Consider the following 12,013-nt stretch of genomic DNA (forward strand, 5'->3'; position numbering starts at 1 on the left):
TAAACTTGTGGGATAAAAGAGGAAAAAAAATACAAAAATTAGCCATCTGCAGTGATGGGATAAAGCAAGCTACTCTAGGATGAGGAAACAGCAAGGGCAAAGGCTGCATGTGTGCCTGAGTGTGAAGCTGCATGGCTTGTTCCAGAGACCGCAGAGGAGAAAGAAGGGAAGTGGTAAGCAAAGAGGCTGGTGAGGTGGGCAGGGCCCCAAACAGCAGGGCTGCAAATGCCAGGCAGAGGGGCTGGGACCTTATCCTGGGATCTATGGGAAGAGAGTCGTTGGGGGAAATAAATGAGTCCTGCTTTCAGAGGAGGAAGCTGAGGTTTATGTTCAGACCCTGCTCGGCAGTCTCTCTGATCTCCAGCCAGCCCCCAGCTCCCACTTCCTCTTCTGTCCACTAGGGAGCTGCCCACACAGTCCCCCTATGAGTCTTCAGGGGAAGACCAGGCCACCAGCTCCTGCTTAGGGTCCCTTGAAGACACCTGCTCCCCATTTGCCAGTGAGCTCCAGACACAAGGGAACAGAGACGTACACTGAGGCCCAGACAGAGCAGGGCCTGGATGTGAAACTGCTGAGCTGACATGGAGCCTCCGAAGTCTCACGGATGTGAGTTTGAGTCCAGGCTTGGTCTCTGCTTTGTGCGTTGTGTGGAGCAGGTGAATCCCTCTCTCTGAACCTGAGAGGTGCAGCTGTGCAGGAGCCCACCTCCTGGGGCTTTGAGACTGAAACATGCAGCTTTCCCGGGAGGATGAAGGAAGGCATCAGGGTTTAAGGGAGTGAGGTGGGAGACAGGGGCTAGCTGTTTGATGGATGGGGACTTTGTCCAGGGCCACTGGGGAGCCATGGGCAGGTTATGAGCTGAGGAGAGGCAGGTCAGCTCTGAAGCCATATGAGGATGGACTGGAGTGGGAGACTGGAGGCAGGGAGGCCAGGGAGGAGGAAGAGGCCCAAGCAGGGCCATCATAATGGGGATAGAGTGGAGGTGACTGGGCAGAGTCAGTCAGGAGAGAAAGAACAGGGAGAGGATGATGCCAGGGTCTAGGTGGCTGGTGGGGCCCTCCCTGAGGCAAGGGACCTGGCTGCGTTTCAGGGACGGCAGTGGGACATGCTAACATGGAGGCCTGTGGGTGCTAACACCATCGTCCAGCCACGGAGGACCCTCCAGAGATGCAGTGGACCGTACCCCTTACAGCTCTATGCTTGCCCGGGGCTGCCCTCCTCCTCCTCTCTGCCCTCGCTGGCTGCCCTAACCTTGTACCTCCTGGTCATGGCCAGCCACAGCCTGGTGATCTGGGCCGCAGGGCCCCTCCTACCTCCTTTGCTGTCTGCCATCTGGCTCAGCCACCAGACCATGGCCGATGCCATCTTCACCACCCTCCTGCTGCTGACCCTCATCTGGACGTGCTCTGGCTGGCCGCTGGGTGGTGCCTTCTGAACCTGAGAGGTGCAAATATTTCTCTCCACATTTCTCTGCCGTGGCCCTCCCGGGCACAGTGTTCTGGGCTGGCACATTCTGGCTCCTTCTGCTGGGCCTGGGCGGGCTGGCCTTCGCAACTTGGAGGACCAGGTGAACCGGGCGGACCCCCCAACTAACGGCACACTAACCGGAGAGCCATCTGGCTGACGCCAGGACTCTGGACATTCCCCACGTTGAATCAGCTGGTGTTTGGCTTTGGGGTGCCTCTGGGGGTGCTGCTCAGACCCCTGGGGTTCACGCTGGTGGGGGCCTGCAACTGCCTCAACCCTCTGCCCTACATGTGTAGGGACCAGTCCTTCAGGCGGCTGCTGGCCCAGGCCCTCTGGTCCTGCCAAAGAGAAGCGTCTGAAGATGCACAGGTGGCAGTGGGCACCGGGGATGGGCCCTTGCTGACCTGCGAGGGTCTGAAGGAAAATTCCTGGGGAGTTAGGGAGGGTGGGTAGGGAGGGGGCAGCCTCCCACGTCAACCTTCAGATAATGTGAAACGCTGAGCTGAGAAAAGCCAGAGATGAGCAGGGCAGGGAGGCAGAGAGAGATGGAGTAAGAGAGAGGGGGACAGAGACCCAGAGACAGGGGGACGGAGACCCAGAGAGAGGGGATACAGAGACCCAGAGAGAGAGGGGGACAGAGACCCAGAGAGAGAGGGGGACAGAGACCCAGAGAGGGGGAACAGAGACCCGGGGGGGGGACAGAGACCCAGAGGGGGAATTCAGAGACCCAGAGAGAGGGGGACAGAGACCTGGGGGGGGCACAAAGACCCAGAGAGAGGGGGGAGGACAGAGACCCAGAAAGAGAGGGGGACAGAGACCCAGAGAGAGAGCGGGACAGAGACCAAGAGAGAGAGACAGAGACCCAGAGAGAGGGGGACAGAGACCCAGAGAGAGGGGGACAGAGACCCAGAGAGAGGGGGACAGAGACCTACAGAGAGAGACATGGCGGGGGGGGACAGAGACCCAGAGAGAGAGGGGGACAGAGACCCAGAGAAACAGGGAGACCTTAGAGGGGGCACAAAGACTCAGAGAGAGAGAGGGGGAACATAGACCCAAAGAGGCAAGGAGAGACACAGAAAGTAAGGCAGAAGAGGTGAGTGGGAGCAGGAGTAATGTAGTCAGGTGGGAGATGCACAGAGACACAGAGGGGAGGGGAGAGACGGGCCAGGCTGCCGGGAGGGACAAGTGGGAGACAGAAAAGGCCACAGAGGCCAAGACTCGTGTGAGACAGAAACACGGAGCGCTCTAGTGAGAGAAGGAAACAGAACCGGAGTTGGAGGAATGGGAGGAGGGGAGAATCACCACTGAATAGGACAGAAACACAGGGACTGAGAGAGGAGGAGCCAGCTTTGACAGCGAGGCAGAGGGCCTGGGTGGAAGGCCTGGAACACAGACGTGGCCTAGGGATTGGGCAAGTGGACCGAGGGACCAACCGCTGTGGCCATCCCAGGACTGAGCAGTTCCCAGTGCTGAAGGCAAATCTTTGTGTCAAACAGAGCTCACTGGTCCCAGTGGGTGGCCCAGAATGAGGTACAGGAGCGGGCCACTGGCTTTTCTGGTTCCCGAAGGAGCCCACTGTGAAATACGAAAGTGCCTTCTGCCCTTGCCCCCCAGGCCCTCTGCCCTGGGAAATGTGTGGTTTACCTTCCTTCATTTTCAAATCCTGAATGTTTCCAAATGAAAAGGTCAATTTGGCCCCACGGTTTTTTTTTTTTATTTCTTTGGTTTTTTTTTTTTTTTTTTTTTTTGAGACAAATCTTGCTCTGTTCCCCAGGCTGGAGTGCAGTGGCACAATCTCAGCTCACTGCAACCTCCCCCTCCCAGGTTCAAGCGATTCCCCTGCCTCAGCCTCCGGAGCAGCTGGGACTCCAGGCACGTGCCACCATGCCCGGCTAATTTTTTCTGTATTTTTAGTAGAGACGGGGATTCACCATGTTAGCCAGGATGGTCTTGATCTCCTGACCTGGTGATCCGCCCTCCTTGGCCTCCCAAAGTTCCGGGATCACAGGTGTGAGCCACTGTGCCCGGCCTGGCCCCATATTTTGAGTCTTTGATGTATCCATGGAGCTCCCTCTGAAATGCAGTCAGCTCCAAGAAGAGGAAAATCGACCTCTTCGTCTTCTGTGAACGCATTACAGAGATGCCTCTTGACCCTGGCTACACAGCAGAATCTCCAGGGAGAGCTTTCAGAATAAAATCGATGCCCGGGCCCCATCCCCAGGCCTTGTGGTTTAAGTGGTCCAGGGAGGAGCTCAGCTCTGGGAATTTCAAAACCTCCCCAGGGATTTCTGCGGGGAGCTGGGCTGAGACCTATCTATCTGTGGTTGTGAAAATATGGCCTTGGGCCGGGAGCAGTGGCTCACGCCTGTAATCCCAGCACTTTGGGAGGCTGAAGCAGGTGGATCATTTGAAGTCAGGAGTTCGAGACCAGCCTGGCTAACATGGTGAAACGCTGTCTCTCCTAAAAACTTGAAAATTAACCTGGTGTGATGGCGGGCACCTGTAATCCCAGCTACTCGGGAGCCTGAGGCAGGAGAATTGCTTGAACCTGGGAGGTGGAGGTTGCAGTGAGCCGAGATCACGCCACTGCATTCCAGCCAATAGAATGAGATTCTGTCTTTAAAAAAAAAGAAAAGAAAAGAAAGAAAACAGAACCTTGAAAACTCCCAGAGGACTGAGAAAGGCAGCACTGAGTGGCTCAAAACCCTGGGGTGCGGGTGGGAAATTGGGGGGGGAATGCAAAGACCAGCTTTGTTGTCAATATTTGTTAGTGGCAATGAAGGGTGCTTTGCTCATGTCTGTAATCCTAACACTTTGGGAGACCATGGTGGGAAGATTGTTTGAGGCCAGGAGTTCGAGACCAGCCTGGGCAACATAGAATGACCTCATCTCGACCAGGCACGTGGCTCAAACCTGTAATCCCAGCACTTTGGGAGGCCAAGGCGGGTGGATCATGAGGTCAAGAGATCGAGACCATCCTGGTCAACATGGTGAAAGCCCGTCTCTACTAAAAATACAAAAAATTAGCTGGGCATGGTGGCGCGTGCCTGTAGTCCCAGCTACTCAGGAGGCTGAGGCAGGAGAATTGCCTGAACCCAGGAAGCAGAGGTTGCGGTGAGCTGAGATTGCACCATTGCACTCCAGCCTGGGTAACAAGAGGGAAACTCCGTCTCAAAAAAAAAAAAAAAAAAAAAAAAAGAAAGACCTCATCTCTACTGAAAAAAAAGAAAAAAATCAGCCAAGCACAGTGGCATACACCTATGGTCCCAGCTGCTAGGGAGGCTGAGGTGGGAGATTCCCTTGAGCCCAGGAAGTAGAGGCTGCAGTGATTCATGATTGAACCACTGCACACAGGACTGGGTATAGAGATGACCTTGTAAAAATACACTGCACAGTAACTTGCATGGTGGCTTAGCAAACAAGAGGTGCTTAATAAATAATGGTAGCTAACGACAATGAAAAAAAGTTTCCCAAACATTGGCAGCCAAGCCACAGCTGGGGGTTTAGCAAGGGTCAGATGCTGTTCAGGGCAACCCCACCTGAAGCTCCCTGTGACAGCTGGGAAGGAGGGGAGGCAAAGTCAGGGCAGCAGGCAGGAGAGACGGACTTTGCTTAGGGTTCCAGGAAGCCTCGGGGGAAGAGATGGGAAAGTGACACAAAACAGACCTGGGAGGCCGTGCGCAGTGGCCCACGCCTATAATCCCAGCATTTTGGGAGGCCAAGACAGGCAGAGCACCTGAGGTCAGGAGTTTGAGACCAGCCTGGCTAACATAGTGAAACCCCATCTCTACTAAAAATATAAAAATTAGCTGGGCGTGGTGGTGGGCGCCTATAATCCCAGCTACTCAGGAGGCTGAGACAGGAGAATCTCTGGAACCTGGAAGGTAGAAGCCAAGATGGCGCCACTGCACTCCAGCCTGGGCGAAAGAGCAAAACTCGGTCTCAAACAACAACAAAAAAAAAACAAAAAAAGATATGGGAAAGAGCGCTCCAGGCTGGGGCCCAGCAGTCCACAGGTGTAGAGCTGCAGTCTAGACTATCTTCAAGTTCCCTGTGGCCAAGGATACACCAGGGCGGGCATGGGAGGTGGGTGAGATTTTTTTTTTTTAAGCCTGGAGGGGGTCAGGTTACACACAGCCCCCAATGCTCGGTGGAGGGCCTGGGATTCTTATCTCAGGTGAGGGCGCAGGGCCACTTGGAGGGCTGTGAGGAGAGAGGGACAGGGTCAGCTCTGGGTACAGGAGGACCCCTCTGAGGACTGGAGGAGAGAGACAGAAGGCTGGGGTGAGTCCAGCGGGAGAGGAAGCCCAGGCAGGGAGGGAGGAAGCAGCCCAGGACCCCCCAGGTCTCAAAAACAAACAAAAAAACTAACTGTAGTTTTTGCCAAAACCAACATTTATATCTTGTGCCCAACCTTTGAGGAAACCGATTTCTAGCTGAGAAAATAGTGCAACATTGCCACTGTGTGGTTGTTTGAAGTTTTGCAGCCAAAAACTCGAAAGTAAAGCCAGCCTCCAAATCGGGAAGCTTTTGAGATTTCAGGAGAATGCTATGGCCGCCGATGCTAAAACATTGGCCTAAAATATTGGTGATCCACAAAAATTCTATTAATTTGATATAAAATTACAGTGCGACTATAAATCTGTTTATTACTGAAATTTGTGGCCGGGCACAGTGGTGCACACCTATAATCTCAGCACTTTGAGAAGCTGAGGTGGGCGGATCACCTGAGGTCAGGAGTTTGAGACCAGCCTGACCAACATGGAGAAACCCTATCTCTACCAAAAATACAAAATTAGCTGGGTGTGGTGGCACATGCCTGTAATCCCAGCTACTCAGGGGACCGAAGCAGGAGGACCGCTTGAGCCCAGGAGGTTGTGGTGAGCCGACATCGTGCCATTGCATTTCAGCCTGGACAAGAAGAGCAAAACTCTGTCTCAAAAACAAACCCAGCCTGGCCAACATGGTGAAACCCCATGTCTACTAAAAATACAAAACTTGGCCAGGTGTGGTGGCAGGTGCCTGTAGTCTCAGCTACTCGGGAGGCTGAGACAGGAGAATCACTTGAACCCAGAGGCGGAGGTTGCAGTGAGCGGAGCTCATGCTCTTGGGCGACAGAGCGAGATTCCATTTCAATAAAATAAAATAAAAAATCTGTTAGGCTTTTCCAGGAAAATCTGGCATGTATAGTCAACCCTACTCCAAAGCCACCGTTTCAGATACTGAGTTGAAATGAAATCCCTTCTGACTAGATGAGAAGGTAGGTGAAATGCCACTGCAGGTTGAGGTGTCCCCCAGGGCATTCACCCGGGGATGCTGGAGACAGAGGCAGGGGCTGGGGGAGGGGCACTAAGCAAGGGGCTGCTAGTGAACTGCCTATAGGGGCTGGTCTGGATACTTTCTTAGGGAGGGACATTGCTGGTGGGTGTTGAAGGTTTAATAGAAGTTTGCTTCTATTAAAAAGAGAAAAGAGGCTGAGTACAGTGGCTCATACCTTAATTCCAACACTTCAGGAGGCTGAGGCAGGAGGATTGCTTGAGGCCAGGAGTTAGAGACCAGCCTGGGCAACATAGTGAGACCCTGTCTCTAAATATTAAAAAGTTAGCTGGGCATGGTGGTGCACACCTACAGTCCCAGCTACTCAGGAGGCCGAGGCAGGAGGATTGCTTGAGCCAGGAGCTCAGGGTTGCAGTGAGCTATGATCACACCACTGTACTTCAGCCTGGGCAACAAAGTGAGATCCCATCTCAAAAAGAAAAAAAAACGAGGAAGAAGTGTTGATACAGTACAACAGTGAAGAAGATGGTGGTAACTGCAGCTGACCAAGTGCATTCCAACCTTGGATCTCAGACTGCCTCGGCTGTGGTTTTCTGGGTCCCACGGGACAAAGATTTTTGCTTCTGTCTGATGGAGAAGACATGGGGCGATCAGAGGGAATTAACAAATGTGAAGTACACAGCAGCCTGTGCTGGTGCCAGGTGCTGAAGCTGCCCTGCTCTTTCTCACTCTGGGCCCTTACATCCAAAGTTGAAATGTTCTTCCCCTTCTTCAAATGCCCCACACAGACTCCTACTCATCCCTCAAAACCCAGCTCCTAGCCTCAAACCTGAAAGGGTGGGCCCTCACCACAACCTCAGAGCCTGGAGATTGGACCCCCTACCCAACTCTGTCCTGAAACAGAGAGCTCCCAGGTGTGGGGCAGGCCCGGGCTGGGCACAGGGGCCATGGCGCGGGCAGCAGGGTGTGCAGAGTCAGTTACATTTATTTGGTCTCAGAGCAATGGTCAGGGCAGAGGCAGGGCTCTTGGGTGTGGAGGTCCTGTGTCTTCTCACTGCTGAGCCTGAGAGAGGAAAACGGAGATATACAGAGATGAGGGAGAGAAAGAGACCAGGATGACCAAACTGGGCCAGGGAGACAGAGACTCCACCCCACCTCCACCTCTCCTCCCACTCACCTTGTTGAAGAAGTAGAGGGAGGCCAGGATGGTGAACACGGCCATGGCCAGGGTCACATTCTGCAGGGAGATCAGAGGTCGGGACCCTTCCCCTCCCTGCCCTCTGCCCTGCCCCAGGCCTCCCTTCCCTGCCAGACCCCTCCTCACTTCCTGAAAGTTCATGGCCATGGGACTTCAGCCACCCCCTGCTTGGCCTCCGTTTCTCTTTCCTGGGCCTCTGAGCCAGAGAGGGGAGAAGCCACTGGAACCCCGAGAGGGGATTGTTGAAGAGACCAGAATGGTGGCCATGGCAACGGGGGAAGGGCATTCTGGTAGAGGGGACAGGCAGGGCCTTAGGGCAGAGGGAGACCCAGGTGTGGCCCGCCACACGTGGTATCTGAATTTGACATCAGGACATGTGAGATTGGAGAGTTTGAACCTCAAACACCACACTGAGGTGTTTGGGTTTTTCCTTGGAGGGTGCTGGGGAGCCATGGGAGGGTTGAGAGCAGAGGATGGACTGGCTCAGTTCTAGGTGTAAAAGTACCTCAAAGCATGAGGAGGCCCAGGCAAAATTTCCTCCTCCAGATGGAAGCATCATGTGAGCCCGGGGGGGTCGAGGTTGCCGTGAGCCACTGTACTCCAGCCTGGGCAACAGAGTGAGATCCTGTCTCTACAACTACAATTTAAAAAAATAAAATAATAATATAACTCGATCACTTGCAGGTGAGCAAAAAAAGAGAAAATAGAAAAAAATAAAATAAAATACACGTGATACATGTGTGAGATATCTATTTACCTCTCTATCACTGCCACAAAAAGGGAATTACCAAATGTGAAGTACACAGCAGCCTGTGCTGGTGCCGGGTGCAGAAGCTGCCCTGCTCTTTCTCACTCTGTGAGAAGCGGAATTATATGGTCTGGCTATTCAGATAGTTGTTTGGATTATTTGTGGCAGATAATAGTCTCGATATTTTTGGTAGTTATATTGTATAACTGTGAACACTTCTTGGGGAAATATATATATATAAAATATATATACACATATATTTTTAATATCTATACACGTACATATAAATATATATACATATATAATATACATATAAACATATAATATATCCGTAACTAAACTACAACTAAACTATAAACTACAATATACACACATATAAATATATATACACGTATGTGTGTGTGTATACACATATATATCCCATCTCTACTAAAAATACAAAAAAATTAGCCAGGGATGATGGCGCACATCTATAATCCCAGCTACTTGGGAGGCTGAGGCAGGAGCATCACTTGAACCCAGTGGGGTGGAGGTTGCAGTGAGCCCAGATCACACCACTGCACTCCAGCCTGGGCAACAGAGCAAGACTCCATCTCAAGAAAAACAAAAATAATAAATAATAAATATATATTGAAAAATACATACTTTTATTAATGAAGCAATGGTTTATTATGTGTTGATTCAGTGGTCACAGTCATACAACATCGCTTCTGTGAATAACAAGAATTCATTGTAAAATGATACCTCAGGGAACCACCCAGAAACTTCCAGAAGAAACACATTCTGCAGAGCAGCTGGTACCATCTCTCCAACAAATCCAGGGCACAAAGCAAAACAAAAGCAAGTGTCCTTGATAGATATGAAAAAATCCATTTAGAGACACAGGACCAGCTTTAATGGCTGATCATGGACCGGGTTTTGGTTTGGACAAACAAGTTATAAAAGGCTCTCTGGGTGGGAGGCAGAGGCAGGAGGATCACTTGAAGCCAGAAGTTTGAGACCAGCCTGGGCAGTGTGGCGAAACTCTGTCTCTACTAAAAACACAGAAAAATAAGCCAGGCGTGGTGGTGCACACCTATAGTCCCAACTACTCTGAGGCTGAGGCAGGAGGATCATTTGAATCTGGGAGGCAGAGGTTGTAGTGAGCCGAGATCGCACCCCTGCATTCCAGCCTGGGTGACAGAACAAGACTCTGTATCCAAAAACCAAACAAAACAACCAAAGTGTCTCTGGGGAGAAATTGAGGGACAGAGAGTCGGTATCAGGCGAGATGAAAGCACTTTCGCCAAGGAGAAGAGGAGGGTGTTAACTGAAAGGCGCCGGCCACAAAACTGCAGGTTCCGTATGATCTCATTTTGGTGAGAAGTACATATACGAAAATTATGTACTTCTCACCAAAATGAGATGTGCATTTAAAAATCAGGTTTGGGCCGGGCGCGGTGGCTCATGCTTATAATCCTAGCATTTTGGGAGGCCAAGGCAGGTGGATCGCCTGAAGTTAGGAGTTCGAGACCAGCCTGATCAACATGGTGAAACCCTGTCTCTACTAAAAAATAACAAAATTAGCCAGGCGTGGTGGTGTGTGCCTGTCATCCCAGCTACTCAGGGAGACTGAGATAGAATTGCTTGAACTTGGGAGGCAGAGGTTGCAGTGAGCCAACATCAAGACATTGTACTCCAGGCTGGGAAACGGAGCAAGACTCCATTTAAAAAAAAAATCAGGTTTTATTCCCAGGATGGAGTGGAGGGCTCACTGCAGCCTCAACTTCAGGCTCAAGCAATCCTCCCGCCTCAGCACCCCCACCCCCAACAAGTGGCCGGGACTACAGGTGTGCACTACAGCTGGCTAATTTTTTATTTTTAGCAGAGATGGGGTTTCATCATGTTGTCCAAGCTGGTCTGAAACTCCTGGACTCAAGTGATCTGCCCACCTCGGTCTCCCAAGGTGTCAGGATTACAGACATCAGCAGCCAAGCCTTGTCTAGTTACACTGATTTTAGACTCCTGACCTCCAGAACCTTAGGGAATAAACGTGTGTCCAGAGTGGTAACTTGTCATAGCAGCCACAGAGCAGCCAGTAATACATCAGCAGACATTAAAGTGCTAACACTTGGGGGCTAGAACATGGTTTCTAGCTTCTTAATTTTGTTTCAGGGTTTTAACTCACTGCAGCCTCAAATTCCTGGACTCATGCGATCCTCCCATCTCAATCTCTTGTGTCGCACCACAGACACACGCACCATATCATGCCTGGCAAATTTTTGTTTCTTTTTTATAGAGACAGAGTGGGGAGTCTCACCGTGTTGGCCAGGCTGGTGTGCGCTGCTAGCTCTTGGTCTGCCTCAAGCCTCCAGCTCTTCTATTTCTTTATTCTAGGGGCCTCTACCTTATTTCCAGTGGGGGAAGAGAGGGATTCACAAAGCTTTTGTATCCTGTGTGCTGGCTCACACCTGTAATCCCAGCACTTTGGGAGGCTGAGATGGGAGAACTGCTTAAGCCCAGGAGTTCAAGAGCAGTCTGGGCAATGCAGTGGAACCCTGTCTCAAACAAACAAACAAACAAAACGACCAGGAGAGGGCTGGAGGCTGACTGTCCACAGTGAGGCAGGGGCCAGCCCCACGTGGTGCTGTGAAGTGTAGGTTTGATCATCATTCTGGGATGGTGAGGCCGCCCGAGCAGCAGATGACTGCCATTAAAAGGTGACTTGTCGGCCAGGCGTGGTGGCTCACACCTATAATCCCAGCACTTTGGGAGGCCGAGGCAGGTGGATCACGAGGTCAAGAGATTGAGACCATCCTGATCAACAAGGTGAAACACTGTCTCTACTAAAAATACAAAAATTAGCTGGGCACGGTGGCGTGTGCCTGTAGTTCCAGCTACTCGGGAGGCTGAGGCAGGAGAATTGCCTGAACCCAGGAGGCGGAGGTTGCGGTGAGCCGAGATCGCACCATTGCACTCCAGCCTGGGTAACAAGAGCAAAACTCCGTCTCAAAACAAAAAACAAAAATAAAAATAAAAGGTGACTTGTCATACTCACAGTTTCCCCAGAGGAGGGGGCATGTCACAGGGACTGCATGAGGAGGCACCAGGGGTGCCCAGGAGGCAGACCACAGGCAAGCATCTTCCGTGTGTTTTCTGTGGGATACAGGTGTTAAGGAGTGGCTGGCTGAGCCATTCAGCAGGCTCTGGGCACTGAGGCTATCCTGAGTTGTCCATTACCCTGCCCTGGGTGATCAGGGCAGGTGGATGGTGGCTCGGGTGGTTGGGGTGTGGGCTCTGGGTTGGCTGGTTTGCACAGAGAGGTATGCTCCTGGACCGGTCAT

General features: G+C 51.9%; 1 long non-coding RNA gene across 2 annotated transcripts; it reads right to left on the bottom strand.

Moving 5' to 3' along the window:
* Positions 1-302: 302 nt before the first annotated feature.
* On the bottom strand, positions 303-8,161 carry LOC128930499 (uncharacterized). Of its 2 annotated transcripts, XR_008478630.2 has the most exons (4): positions 8,069-8,161; positions 7,922-7,981; positions 7,600-7,807; positions 303-1,437 (listed from the first exon to the last, which is right to left on the bottom strand). It is a non-coding gene; the product is annotated as an uncharacterized LOC128930499 (long non-coding RNA). The 2 variants fall into 2 exon arrangements; XR_013530853.1 differs by lacking the exon at positions 303-1,437 and having other exon boundaries at positions 5,845-7,807.
* Positions 8,162-12,013: the final 3,852 nt, after the last annotated feature.

The sequence above is a fragment of the Callithrix jacchus genome, chromosome 22 (assembly GCF_049354715.1).
Source record: "Callithrix jacchus isolate 240 chromosome 22, calJac240_pri, whole genome shotgun sequence".
In the NCBI taxonomy this organism is placed as follows: domain Eukaryota; kingdom Metazoa; phylum Chordata; class Mammalia; order Primates; family Cebidae; genus Callithrix; species Callithrix jacchus.